Genomic DNA, 12,892 nt, shown 5'->3' on the forward strand with positions numbered 1-12,892 from the left:
TTTATGCCAGTTGTGAAATGACTTGGATCTTATAGTGGACTGCCTGCCTGCCTGCATGCATTAAACTGCACCAAAAGTATGTATAGAATGAGCATGCTATACTATAATTTTATTTTATATGAAAATTTTAGGGGTACCGTAAATCCACCCTTGTAACAAGGGTGGGGCACATGATGCACCCTCTCCAAAATTTTACTATAGCTAGAAAGGTAGTATAGAAGCTACAATATATATTAGATTTCAAGTTATCATACTGTATGATATCATTGGAATGGACTTTTCTGACTAAAATATCACCGTATTAACCAGCCTCACAATACCTTCATGGAGTCATTGTAATATAATCAAGTCCAAACTACCTTCAATGTGGCCCAAAACGATTCCATTAGGTTGCTACAAAATTTTACTTTTTTGTTAAGTGGAGCCTGCCTGCATAAATGTCTAGGATTGCCATAGAATTTCTTGCTTTCCTTAATCCTTTTTATGTATTAGAGAATCAGTTTGATGTCTTAGTGTCTAATAAATGGCCTAAAAGACACCTGGCATATACTGCATGTCTTGTTTTGAGACACTTGGAATACAGTAGAATGTCTCAAGTGTCCTAGCTCACAGATCTGGATGGCTATAATTCTAGGATTGTCTCTAGACACATGGGATATCTTAGAATGTCTTAAGTTTCTTAGCTGCAACCACCCATCCCTCAAGTCCCAGTCCTGAATGTCTTTTAAGGGTCAATTCTATGATTGTCCCTAGTATCTTTTGTCCCGAGACACATGGGATATCTTAGAATGTCTCAAGTTTCTTAGCTACAACCACCCATCCCTCAAGTCCCAGTCCTGAATGTCTTTTAAGGGTTAATTCTATGATTGTCCCTAGTGTCTTTTGTCCCGAGACACATGGGATATCTTAGAATGTCTCAAGTTTCTTAGCTACAACCACCCATCCCTCAAATCCCAGTCCTGAATGTCTTTTAAGGGTTAATTCTAGGATTGTCCCTAGTGCCTTTTGTCCCGAGACACATGGGATATCTTAGAATGTCTCAAGTTTCTTAGCTACAACCACCCATCCCTCAAATCCCAGTCCTGACTGTCTTTTAAGAGTCAATTCTAGGATTGTCCCTAGTGTCTTTTGTCCTAAGACACTTGGGATATCTTAGAATGTCTCAAGTTTCTTAACTACAACTACCCATCCCTCAAATCCCAGTCCTGACTGTCTTTTAAGGATTAATTCTAGGATAGTCCCAAGTGTCTTTTGTCCCGAGACACATGGAATATCTTGGAATGTCTCAAATTTCTTAACTACAACCACCCATCCCTCAAATCCCAGTCCTGACTGTCTTTTAAGGGTTAATCTAGGATTGTCCCTGCTGTCTTTTGTCCCGAGACGCATGGAATATCCTAGAATGTCTCAAGTTTCTTAGCTATAACCACCCATCCCTCAAATCCCACTCCTGGCTGTCTCTTAAGGGTTAGTTCTAGGGCTCAAATGAATAGTGGTTTTTACTAGAAGCACAGAACTGGAAAGATGTGTACTACAAACCATGAATGGTGATACTATGTGATCAGTAGGCAATCACACACATTTTTGTACAATTATGGAGTAATTGTATACTCATAACAGCCAAAATTGCACTGTGCAATTTTGCCTCTTTGACTGTGACTCATACAATTATTCCCTAATTGCACTCAAATGTGTGTAATTACCTATATTGATAATATCGTGCCTTATTATGCTTTGAAGTTCATAAAGGATAGTTGGTGACTATGAAGTGCAATTCACACCTCATCTGTATTTTATATACCCTTTTCGTTTGATCTTGTTCTTTAACAACACTGAATATTACTAACATGCTATACCTCGAGTTTAATTCAGTTTTCCTCATATATTCACATGTTTTATTTCTTACAAAGAGGCTGCTTTAGAAATTTATTGGATAGTTTTCAATTCTAAAGATGATCATGATGTAAAGTACAGCTAGCTCTTCTGGCTTAAAAGTGCAAATTATATGAAGGAGCAGTAGTGATGTTAGTTATAATTGTACTGAAAGTACAGGTAAACACTGTGGCTGAATTTTGCAGTGAACTACAGTCTCATTAAGTTTCCAAGTTTAACACTACCTGCACAAAAGACTGATACTCTTCAACGAAACGGCTTCCACAGAAACTATAATTCTTTATTCACAACTACCAAATATTCGGATATTCTTTTTCAGTACATGTGATTGGGATATCAATAATCCTGTTATACAATATGCCTCCTTAATACAATACAGAACCTTTATACTTACAGAGAGCTGTATGTGAGATCAAGAATTTTTATGTACCGTACACCTGATGTTATATATTCCCTTTGAAATGAATATTCAAATACCCAAAATGATATTCAAAGAGTCATCAAATATTCAAATAATAGAATGTTCATTTGAGTCCTAGTTAATTCTAGCTTGTCCCAAGTATCTTTTTCCCCAAGACACATGGAATATAGTTATTATCATTGCTTATTTTTTAAGCCATAAATGTCCTCCCTGTATAAGTCATATTAATTTGCCCCACACTATTATTTGTACACTAGCTATTAACTATTGCTCTCACATCATTAAAGTTTCTAATTCGTTTAATCATATAATCATACACTACAATAGTAGTGTGGACCACAAAGGAGTAGGTGTGGCCCACGAAATAACATCACCCAAAAAACAGCCTCGATTTTCCCAGATGACGATGAGACAGTACTGGTTAGGTAAAACTAAGCCCACACAAGCTTTCAGATTGACCCAAAACGCTTTCATCAAGTTGCTACAGAATTTTATTTAACGGGATTTTCTAGTGACTGACTGACTGATGCCTTCAGACAAGCGTAACTCGATAACAGCTAAGACAATGGGCTTGATTTTTTCACTGTTTTGTGTCGCTTCAGCCCGACAGGTGCCTTTTGGCATACCGCAGTATGTACAATGCATTCTTCATGGACTTACCAGTGTCCTCCTTTGTGTCCCATTCATCTTTGCTGACAGTGAAAAGTGTTGATTTGGCGATGGCATGTGATGGTTTCCCTTTGTAACGGAAATCATCCATATTTGTCATAGTGGCTATTTTGATAGCAGAGGTGCTTTTCGAACAGATCTTGATGCGTACTGCTGTGTAATGGGAAGAACATAGCCGACAACAAAGTGTAATGGATACTTCACTTTTCAGACAGTAATTGATATAACTGGGGTGCGCGGCTTCAGATGTGGTATGTGTGGGTTCACCGTAATTATTTACAAAATTAGTTAACAAACAAGTAAACAGAAAAATTAGGAATTTTCAACTAGAGTAGGGACCATAGCATATGCACAGTAGGGATATAACACTTCTTATATAGTTTTACTGTGATTTAGTATCATGCACTACTCCAGCTTGTTTCAGTTCTTTTTATCAATATGCTATGGTCCCTACTCTAGATGGAAATTTCAAATTTTTCTGTGTACTTGTCTCATTTATACATATGCTAATAAATTCTAAATTTTGCAACTCTATTTTGCAATATGTCTGTAGTTTGTTGAGCTCGTTTTCTAGGAGATCACCTGGTTGGGGATGACATCTCATTAGTCTTTCTCTTCACTCCAGCTTTACTGTATAAATGCATTAATGGTATGAAATCTCACCAAAAAAAACACATGCATTCTGTACTGTACAGCTAGGGGGGTGTACTTGTAAAAAAGCAGCATAAATATAAATAATGTTTATGGTATGATTACATCATAGACAATATACCCTAACGGGGATTAGTGATGAACTTAGCAACGCGTACTGACGTCATGGCGAATCCTCGTTATGGGTGTACACGGACCCGCCCACAAATTTAAGCGCCTTTTTGGTTGCTAACTGTCTGCTACTATAGCAAGGACAGTGTTGTTCAGTCCGTTCATCGCAGCTGCTACTTCATCATTCATAATATCATATACTACTTACTCTTAAAAGATTCTCGCATAAGTATTCTTACTTATGTTCACATGGAAAGCTGTACGAATTACGTAAACTGTGACATAATGCATGGAGTCCACCCACAAGCATTACTTTTGCACTTTTTTCTAAGCAACAAGTGATGATTATAGAAAGAGAATTGTTTCAGTGCAAGCATATAACTCCAAGAAGTAGGGCTGAGCGATATTATCGTTTTATCGATATATCGCAATATTTTGAAAGTATTGATATCGCGATATTTTGTTATTGACTATCGTGATACCATGCCTGTACATTATTGTCATTAAAAATCCATTTGTTATGGAGTATATACTAGGCTAAGAATCCTTGTAAGTAATAATCTGGTTACCCCTGCAGAGAGGTATGAACACCATAACATAACCTCAAAGCATGTGTTACAATAATTGTTACTATAAACAAGGATGATAGTGGCTAGTTTGATGCTACCTTGAAATGAAAATGGGTTTCATAGTTTTCATTCCCCCCTATAGTAGAAATTTATCAAACATGCTTGTGAACATGTGAATAACTTTGTTTAATGAGTGTAAATCACACAATGATTAATTAAAATTGTACTCATGAAGTTGTTTTTAAGGATACCCGGTAAAGGTAGCCATAGGGCATATTCCTGGTAACTATAGTGATAATACGCATGGCTACTGTACTGTACATGCAGGTACAGTAATTATAGGCATAGCTATTAGTATCTGCACTGATGGGATAAAGGAAGGTGTTAATTGGAAGACAACACAAGAACCGGGAAAAGAAACAACAGGCTTTAATGCAAAGACGAAGTTTTGCCAGGATCTCATAGAGGTATTCTTTGGTAAACAGCGTGCTCAGGGAGACAATCCAACAAGCCATCAGTTTTTCAAAGAATACTGGTGTCAATACGAATTCAGGCAACTGTGGCAACAGACCCACATGGAAACTACAGAAAGAGACCATTACTTCAAGATGCTGAAATCGATGAAACACCGCTACCATGAAGAAAGCGTGGTAAACCATAGAAGCAATAATTATTATTACTGCTATAACAATCGTACTGTATTATATATAATATCACAAAGTATATTACAACATAGGATATTGCTTCATAATTTCTTTAATTCTGTACGAAGTCCTTCTTCTTACTATTGACACACGACAAGTGTTTGTACTGTTTCATCTATTTGTGTATATCCATGGATAGATAGCCACATGCCTATGATGGCAGTTAATAACTAGGCCTTCTACTCATCATTTTGTATGCTATTACTTACAACATCCCAGTAAAACAAAACATTAACATCACTCTTTACAACTCCCAGTATTTCTCTCCCGAATAACTGTACAGTGGCATTTACTCTCTGTTCAAGATGAGTTCTTAATCTCTAAAATTAATAGCAAAAAAGTTCATATAGTCCACTTTGTTAATAATCTTAACCCACTGGGATCCATAAAAGATGTCACTGGATACATAGAGTCTTTGTTGTTTCGTTTCATTCTATTCAAGCAACACACAAACATTGCGTACTCCTCCCCATGGTGCTTCAAAAATTTTGGTACAGTTTTTTTTTTGCCACATATCCACAAGCATACCTCAATACATTCTCTTCGCCCACTGTTAACCCGGTTGGTGTTTCAGCTGGTTGTTCCACGTGTGTCTCGAACTATAGATCTATGCTTGAACACTGATGTCAGTGTTTCTTCAAAAATTTGCTGGTTCGTTAGTTGCATCACTAACGGTTCTGTCATGATATCAGGACAGCTTAATGCCTTGCACTATTCCTTCCAAATATTTTAGCAATTTTTTGGCCTGTAGCTACATCTGAAAATTCTATCCATATCATTTCTCTATGTTGTGCTAGTGTTGTTGGCTTACTTACGTGTAGCAATGACTGCATTGTAGATATTAGGGCTTCGGAGAAAGACTTAAAGCATTCCTGACTGCATGTCTTCTTTCTTTAAGACGTGAATAACTCCAGGACGTATTCCTTAATTTTGCCAGTCCTAGCTGTCTCCACAGCTAATTCACCCTTCTCGAGTGAACTGTGTACCTGACCGGTTAGCTCCCTTACAGTACTCACAATGTCTCTTCTACATTCATAGTACTCGAGCTCTTAATATGGTTACTATCGTTACATCATGTTTTTACTTTAGCGCACTACGTAATACTTTCATGTGATCGTAGCGAAGATTGTCAAATGGTTGTTAACCGTGTCACTAATCCTGTATATTATCTATGGTACAATGCATTCTTCATGGACTTACCAGTGTCCTCCTTTGTGTCCCATTCATCTTTGCTGACAGCGAAAAGTGTCGATTTGGTTCTAATTCAGTTGTCCAGCACATGCTATCTTTGTGCTGGGGGTGGTAGGCAAGGGCAATCCATCCAGCCCAGGAAAAAAAATGGTAGCACACAATGGCTTCCCTTCATAACGGAAATCATCCGTATTTTTCATAGTGACTATTTTGTTAGCAGAGGTGCTTTTTGAACGGTTCTTGATTCATACTGTAACGGGTTGAACATAGCCGACAATAAAACGTAGTGGATACTTCACTTTTCATCCAGACGATAATTGATATAACTGGGGCGCACGGCATCATTTCTTTTGGTATGCGTGAAATGTTCCATGATTTCTTCCAACAGAGCCACTTTATTAGAGGGAACCACTACTAATTTGAAGACATCAATTGGGCAATTGGGTTGGCTTCTAAAAAAGGAGCTTCAAATTTGTTTTTCCATTGCAGGAGCACAATTTCTCCCTTCACAAAACTGCTTTGCATGATGCTGTTGCTCTCAGATATGGATGGGATCCAGCCAGGCTCCCTCAATGTTGTGTCTGTGGAACTAAGTTCACTGTTGAACATTCCTTTACATGTCCCAAGGGTGGCTTCCATCAATTCGTCACAATGAGATCCGTGATATGACAGCTAGTTTACTGATTGAGGTCTGTCATGAGGTTGCAGTTGAACCCCATTTACAAACAGTCACAGGTTAGCAGTTCATCCTTGCTTCTTCAAACACTGAAGATGGCACTTACCAGCTAATGAATTTTTGTGAGAAGACCTACATTGATGTAAACGTTTTTAACCTACATGCACCAAGTAATCGTACCACAAATTATTTACAGAAAACATGAATTATGTAAGAGGCGATAGTATGAAGCTCGCATACGTGAAGTTGAACAGAGTTCTTTTCCTCCTTTAATTTTCTCAGCCACAGGGGGCATGGCTAATGAAGCAACAGTTCTTTACAAGCGCTTTTCCTTCCTGCTATCTGATAAATGGGACTCAAATTACGTAGCTGTAATGGGATAGGTATGATGCTGCTTGTCTTTTTCACTCCTAAGATCAGCAATAAAATGTTTAAGGGGATGTAAGGGCAGATTTAGTCACTCCTTAGAAACAGCACCGGTTGATCTCATCCAGATAGAGACCAGACTGCCTTCACTTATGTAGTAACTGTTACTGTTTTTGTACATTTAATTCATTTGTTTTATGCTAAGTCTTGATGTTTATGAAACAAAAAAATTCTTTCAGTATGCGGGGACAGAGGTGCCTTTCGAACAGTTCTTGATTCAAAATGCTGTGTAATGGGTTGAACATAACTGACAATGAAGCGTAAGGGATACTTCACTTTGTAGATGATAATTTACATAGCTGGGGCATGTGGCACCATTTCAGATGCAGTATGCATGGGTTCACCTGCCAGTCATAATAATTATTTACAAAAAAAGTCAACAAACAAGTACACAAAAAAATTTGGAAACAGTAGGGATCATAGCACATTAATAAAAAGTACTGAAACTAGTCCATGACATTAAATCGCAGTAAAACAATAAGAAGTGTTATATCCTTACTGTGCATTTCCGTTATGGTATCTTGAGCACAGTAGGGATATAACATTTCTTATTGTTTTACTGTGATTTAATACCATGAACTACTCCAACTTGATGTGCTATGGTCCCTATACTCTAGTTGAAAATTCCAAAATTTTTGTGTACTTGTATAATATCATCCCAAGTGTGTTGGGACAAATAGGCAGTTGAGAATACCTATTCAGCATTGACTGTTAGATGAGGAAGGGGTACTGGAGCTTGGACATCACTTGGGAATGTGCCAATATTCTTGGAAGTGTTTTGGGACAAATACACACTTTTGAATATCCCAATGGTCAGTTAGAATTCTATTAGGACTGGGATTTGGTTGGGGGGGTGGGGTAAGGGAAGACATCTTAGACGTTTGGGATATGTCTGAAGTGTCTTGGGACAAATAGACACTTGTGAATATCCCAAAGGTCTCTTAGCATTCTATAAGGACTGTTAGGACTGGGATTTGAGGGGGGGGGGAGGTAGGACAGCTTAGACATTTGGGATATATCTGAAGTGTCTTGAGACAAATAGACACTTGTGAATATCCCAAAGGTCTCTTAGCATTCTATAAAGACTGTTAGGACTAGGATTTGGGGGGGGGGGGGGGGGGGGAGGACAGCTTAGACATTTGGGGCATATTCAAAGTGTCTTGGGACAAATAGACACTTGTGAATGTCCCAAAGGTCTCTTAGCATTCCATAAGGACTAGGACTGGGATTTGGGGGAGGAGGAGGACTGGAGGTAGGACAGCTTAGACATTTGGGATATATCTGAAGTGCCTTGGGACAAATAGACACTTGTGAATATCCCAAAGGTCTCTTAGCATTCTATAAGGACTGGGATTTGAGGGGGGGGAGGTAGGACAGCTTAGACATTTGGGATATATCTGAAGTGTCTTGAGACAAATAGACACTTGTGAATATCCCAAAGGTCTCTTAACATTCTGTTAGGACTGGGATTTGGGGGGGGGGAAGTAGGACAGCTTAGACATTTGAGATATATCTGAAGTGTCTTGAGACGAATAGACACTTGTGAATGTCCCAAAGGTCTCTTAGCTTTCTATAAGGACTGGGATTTGGGGGGGGGGGGGGGGTAGACACTTGTGAATGTTCCAGAGGTCTCTTAGCATTCTATAAGGACTGTTAGGACTGGGATTTGGGGGAGGAGGAGGGGGGTAAGGGAGGACAGCTTAGACATTTGGGATATATTCAAAGTGTCTTGGGACAAATAGACGCTTGTGAATATCCCAAAGGTCTCTTAGCATTCTATAAGGACTGTTAGGACTGGGATTTGGGGGGGGGGGGAGGTAAGACAGCTTAGACATTTGAGATATATCTGAAGTGTCTTGAGACAAATAGACACTTGTGAATATCCCAAAGGTCTCTTAGCATTCTATAAGGACTGTTAGGACTGGGATTTGGGGGAGGAGGAGGACTGGAGGTAGGACAGCTTAGACATTTGGGATATACCTGAAGTGTCTTGGGACAAATAGACACTTGTGAATGTCCCAAAAGTCTCTTAGCATTCTATAAGGTTTGTTAGGACCTGGATTTGGGGGGGAGGCAGGTAGGACATCTTAGACATTTGGGATCTACTCATAGTGTCTTGGGACAAATAGACACTTGGGAATATCTTAAAGATCTCTCAAAACTGTTAGGACTGGGATTTGAGGGAGGATATGAGCTTCTGTCATATGGTTGAGGACAGTTGGATGAAAAGACATTCTATGGCAATCCTGGACCATCCTGTTCGCTGTTGCATGTTGCTGAAGCCTGCCTGGTGCCTTTTGGCATACCACACTACATACAATGCATGCATCATGGACTTACCTTTCTCCCATTGTGTCCCATTTCTTTTAGCTGCATTTCAAGGGTCTTCATGTAGCATGTATGGTTTCCTTTTCCAGTGACTGGTTGCAGAGATCATGATCCACTTCATAATTTGAATGCTGTGAACACGCCTCATAGCTGAAAATGGCGTGTACAGACTTCACTTTTTCAGTATTGATAGTTGGACCATGTGTTCAGATGAAAACAGCCAATTCTTTTTATGTGGATTCGAAAGTTTACCGGTCATGGTAAGAACAAAAAATTTCAAACAAGTACAAAGAAAAAGTGTAAGCTCAATATTAGTGATCACGGAAAATATAATGAAGCAAGGAAGGTTGCCTACACCTGCAGATATACATTTGATCATCAAATTCAATTATGTGGAGTTTTAAAATGTTCACTAGTATTTGCAGGTAACCATTATCAAGACACGATGGTGTATCTTTGTGACCAAGTATATACAACCAGTATAATAGAAGTGTGAATTAATTTTTACAGGAACCAAGAAAACACCATTGTCATGTAGCTATAGCTTGATAGTGCCTGACCAGATTAAGAAATTAACCATTTTTGCTGTGGAACACCTCCCATTTCAAATTTTAGCTGACCATCACTAAGATCTGTGCCTTCAAAAATTAATTTTGTCTTACTTTTGATTCATTGCATTTTTCTTTATCATTTTTACTTAGAAAAATTGCTATAATTCACAGGAAGAAAAGTTGCATTTAAGGTATTCGGAAATCCCCAGTAAATGTACAGAAATTCCATATTTCTGGTGTTCATGAAATTTGCACATTTCCTTAGGGTGCAATTTCCATGACATTTCCTAATAGCAGGATTGATGGTATTTCTTGATATTTCCTAATGCAGGATAGATGAAATTTACTGACATTTCTGAAACACATTATTAAAAGATCAAATTTTCATAAATTTTGTGACATTTCCTGCGTTCAGGATAGATGGTGTCAAAAATGCAAATTTCCTGTCTAACTCCATGTGTCAACACATTTCCTAAACAGTATAGATGGGGAAAAGTATGGTGCCAGTGTGCATTATCCTTTCCACCAGTTCAGGACACATGACATTTCCTTAATGGCAAGGAACAGACAGCATTAGTACATTACAACTAACTAGCTTACCTACTTTAATAGAGTTTGCAAAATATATAAGAAACCTATATTACCAAGGTGTTATTTCATTGTGGGTTTGGGATATCACATTTCCTGTTAATGTAGGAAATGTCCAGTAAATATGGAAATTTACATGACGTGTCCTTGGCCTCTACAATGTACCGCATATAATGTGACCCTATTTTGGAAAACCATACATTTGGGCACATAGACCAATTTTCTTTTTTATAGCTACAATGAAGCACTGAGTGGTTATCTATCTTGTGAGAAAATTTTGTGATGATACATTGAAGCATTCCAAAGATATGGCTAATTTACTATCTAATACATAACAAACTAACTTTTCATTATCAGTTTATAGAAGTGCATAGTGATCAGGTGTAACAAAAATTGATGACAAATTACTTTAATTTGTTGACAAAGATCTCCTTTCTCACAATCTAAAATGGATGAAGAGATCCTTGAGAGTTTAATTATGTGTTCTTTGTGCTTTTCCTCAATTAAATCACTTGTATTATTGCCTGAAGACAAGAAAATGTTTGGTTTTGGGAATGAACAAATCACCCAATTTGTAAGATAATTGCTGTCCCACGCATTGTGAAGTACTACATGGCCTGATATACTTTAGTATATCTCCTAGAATAAAGAAGCTATGGGTGTGAAATTTCACAGCAAGACGGCTTAATAGTTGCTTTATCAGAATATGCAAAAAAGTTAATTTAAAAAAAAATCGCTGAAATTTTCAATTGAGGATTCCCACAGATTTAGCATGTGCCCAAATGTATGGTTTTCCAAATATTATGGTCACATATTGGATTTCCAAATACACAGGTTACACAGAAACCTTACCCTAATCTGTAAAGTGTTACAGTATAGTCAGGTATGACAGCAGTTGGAGTGACAATCTTGGACTAAAATGTCACTACATGCCATATGTCCTTGACTTATGAAATCTCATGTAAATTTCAAATTTCTGAATAGTATAGGAAATCTCACTGCATGCCATGTGTCCTTGAATAAGGAAATCTCATAAATGTAAAATTTCTGAATGGTATAGGAAATAGGCCTGAGCCTATTATGCTTTTAAAATTGCCTATTATGCTTTTGAGCATTGCTCCAAATTTTCCCCTATTATGCTCCAATTATTCCCAGTTGTGTCCCATTATGCTCCAAATATGCTCACATAAATTGTGTCTTGACTACTCTATTAGAGTATTTAATACATCTGTGATTGTTCTATTAGGATATTTCAATATTCGGTGACTGTTCTATTAGAGTATATCGATCTTTAACTAATCTTTTCTTCACAACGTAGCTGTACATCTGATTTTTACTATGTTTGCACACTATCTCGTTCTGAATCATGCAAAATAAGCAGATTTTCAGCCTATCTGATAACCAATGCAAAAAAAATTGTGCCTATTATGCCAATGCTTTTGGCTACCTATTATGCCCAAAATTATGCTGGCATAATCGGCGCAGGCCTAGTAGGAAATCTCACTGCATGCCATGTGTCCTTGACTATAAGGAAATCTCATGTAATTTCAAATTCTGAATAGTGTAGGAAATCTCACTGCATGCCATGTGTCCTTGGCTTATGTAAATTTCAAATTTCTGAATAGTATAGAAAATCTCACTGCATGTCATGTGTCCTTGACTTAGGAAATCTCATGTAAATTTCAAATTTCTGAATAATATAGGAAATCTCACTGCATGCCATGTGTCCTTGAATAAGGATATCTCATGTAAATTTCAAATTTCTGAATAGTGTGGGAAATGTCACTGCATGCCATGTGTCTGTGACTTAGGAAATCTCATGTAAATGTCAAATTTCTGAACACATGTAGGAAATCTAACAACATATCAACTTTTTGGCCGAGGAAATGTCCAGACACATGAAATTTCCAATGTTTTAGGAAATGTCACATGTGACATTTACGATATACAGGTTTACTCCAGGTTTGATATAGTAAATTCAATAGTGACAAGTCCTGTACATTTCCATGCTGATTTTTGGTCCGGAAATGTCACTTTTTTCCCCCTGTGATTCATGCATGCTTTTGATTTTTTTCAAATTTGGAGGGCAGTAAAAACATAATATTTATTCAGCA

The sequence above is a fragment of the Dysidea avara genome, chromosome 13 (genome assembly GCF_963678975.1).
Source record: "Dysidea avara chromosome 13, odDysAvar1.4, whole genome shotgun sequence".
Classification (NCBI taxonomy): domain Eukaryota; kingdom Metazoa; phylum Porifera; class Demospongiae; order Dictyoceratida; family Dysideidae; genus Dysidea; species Dysidea avara.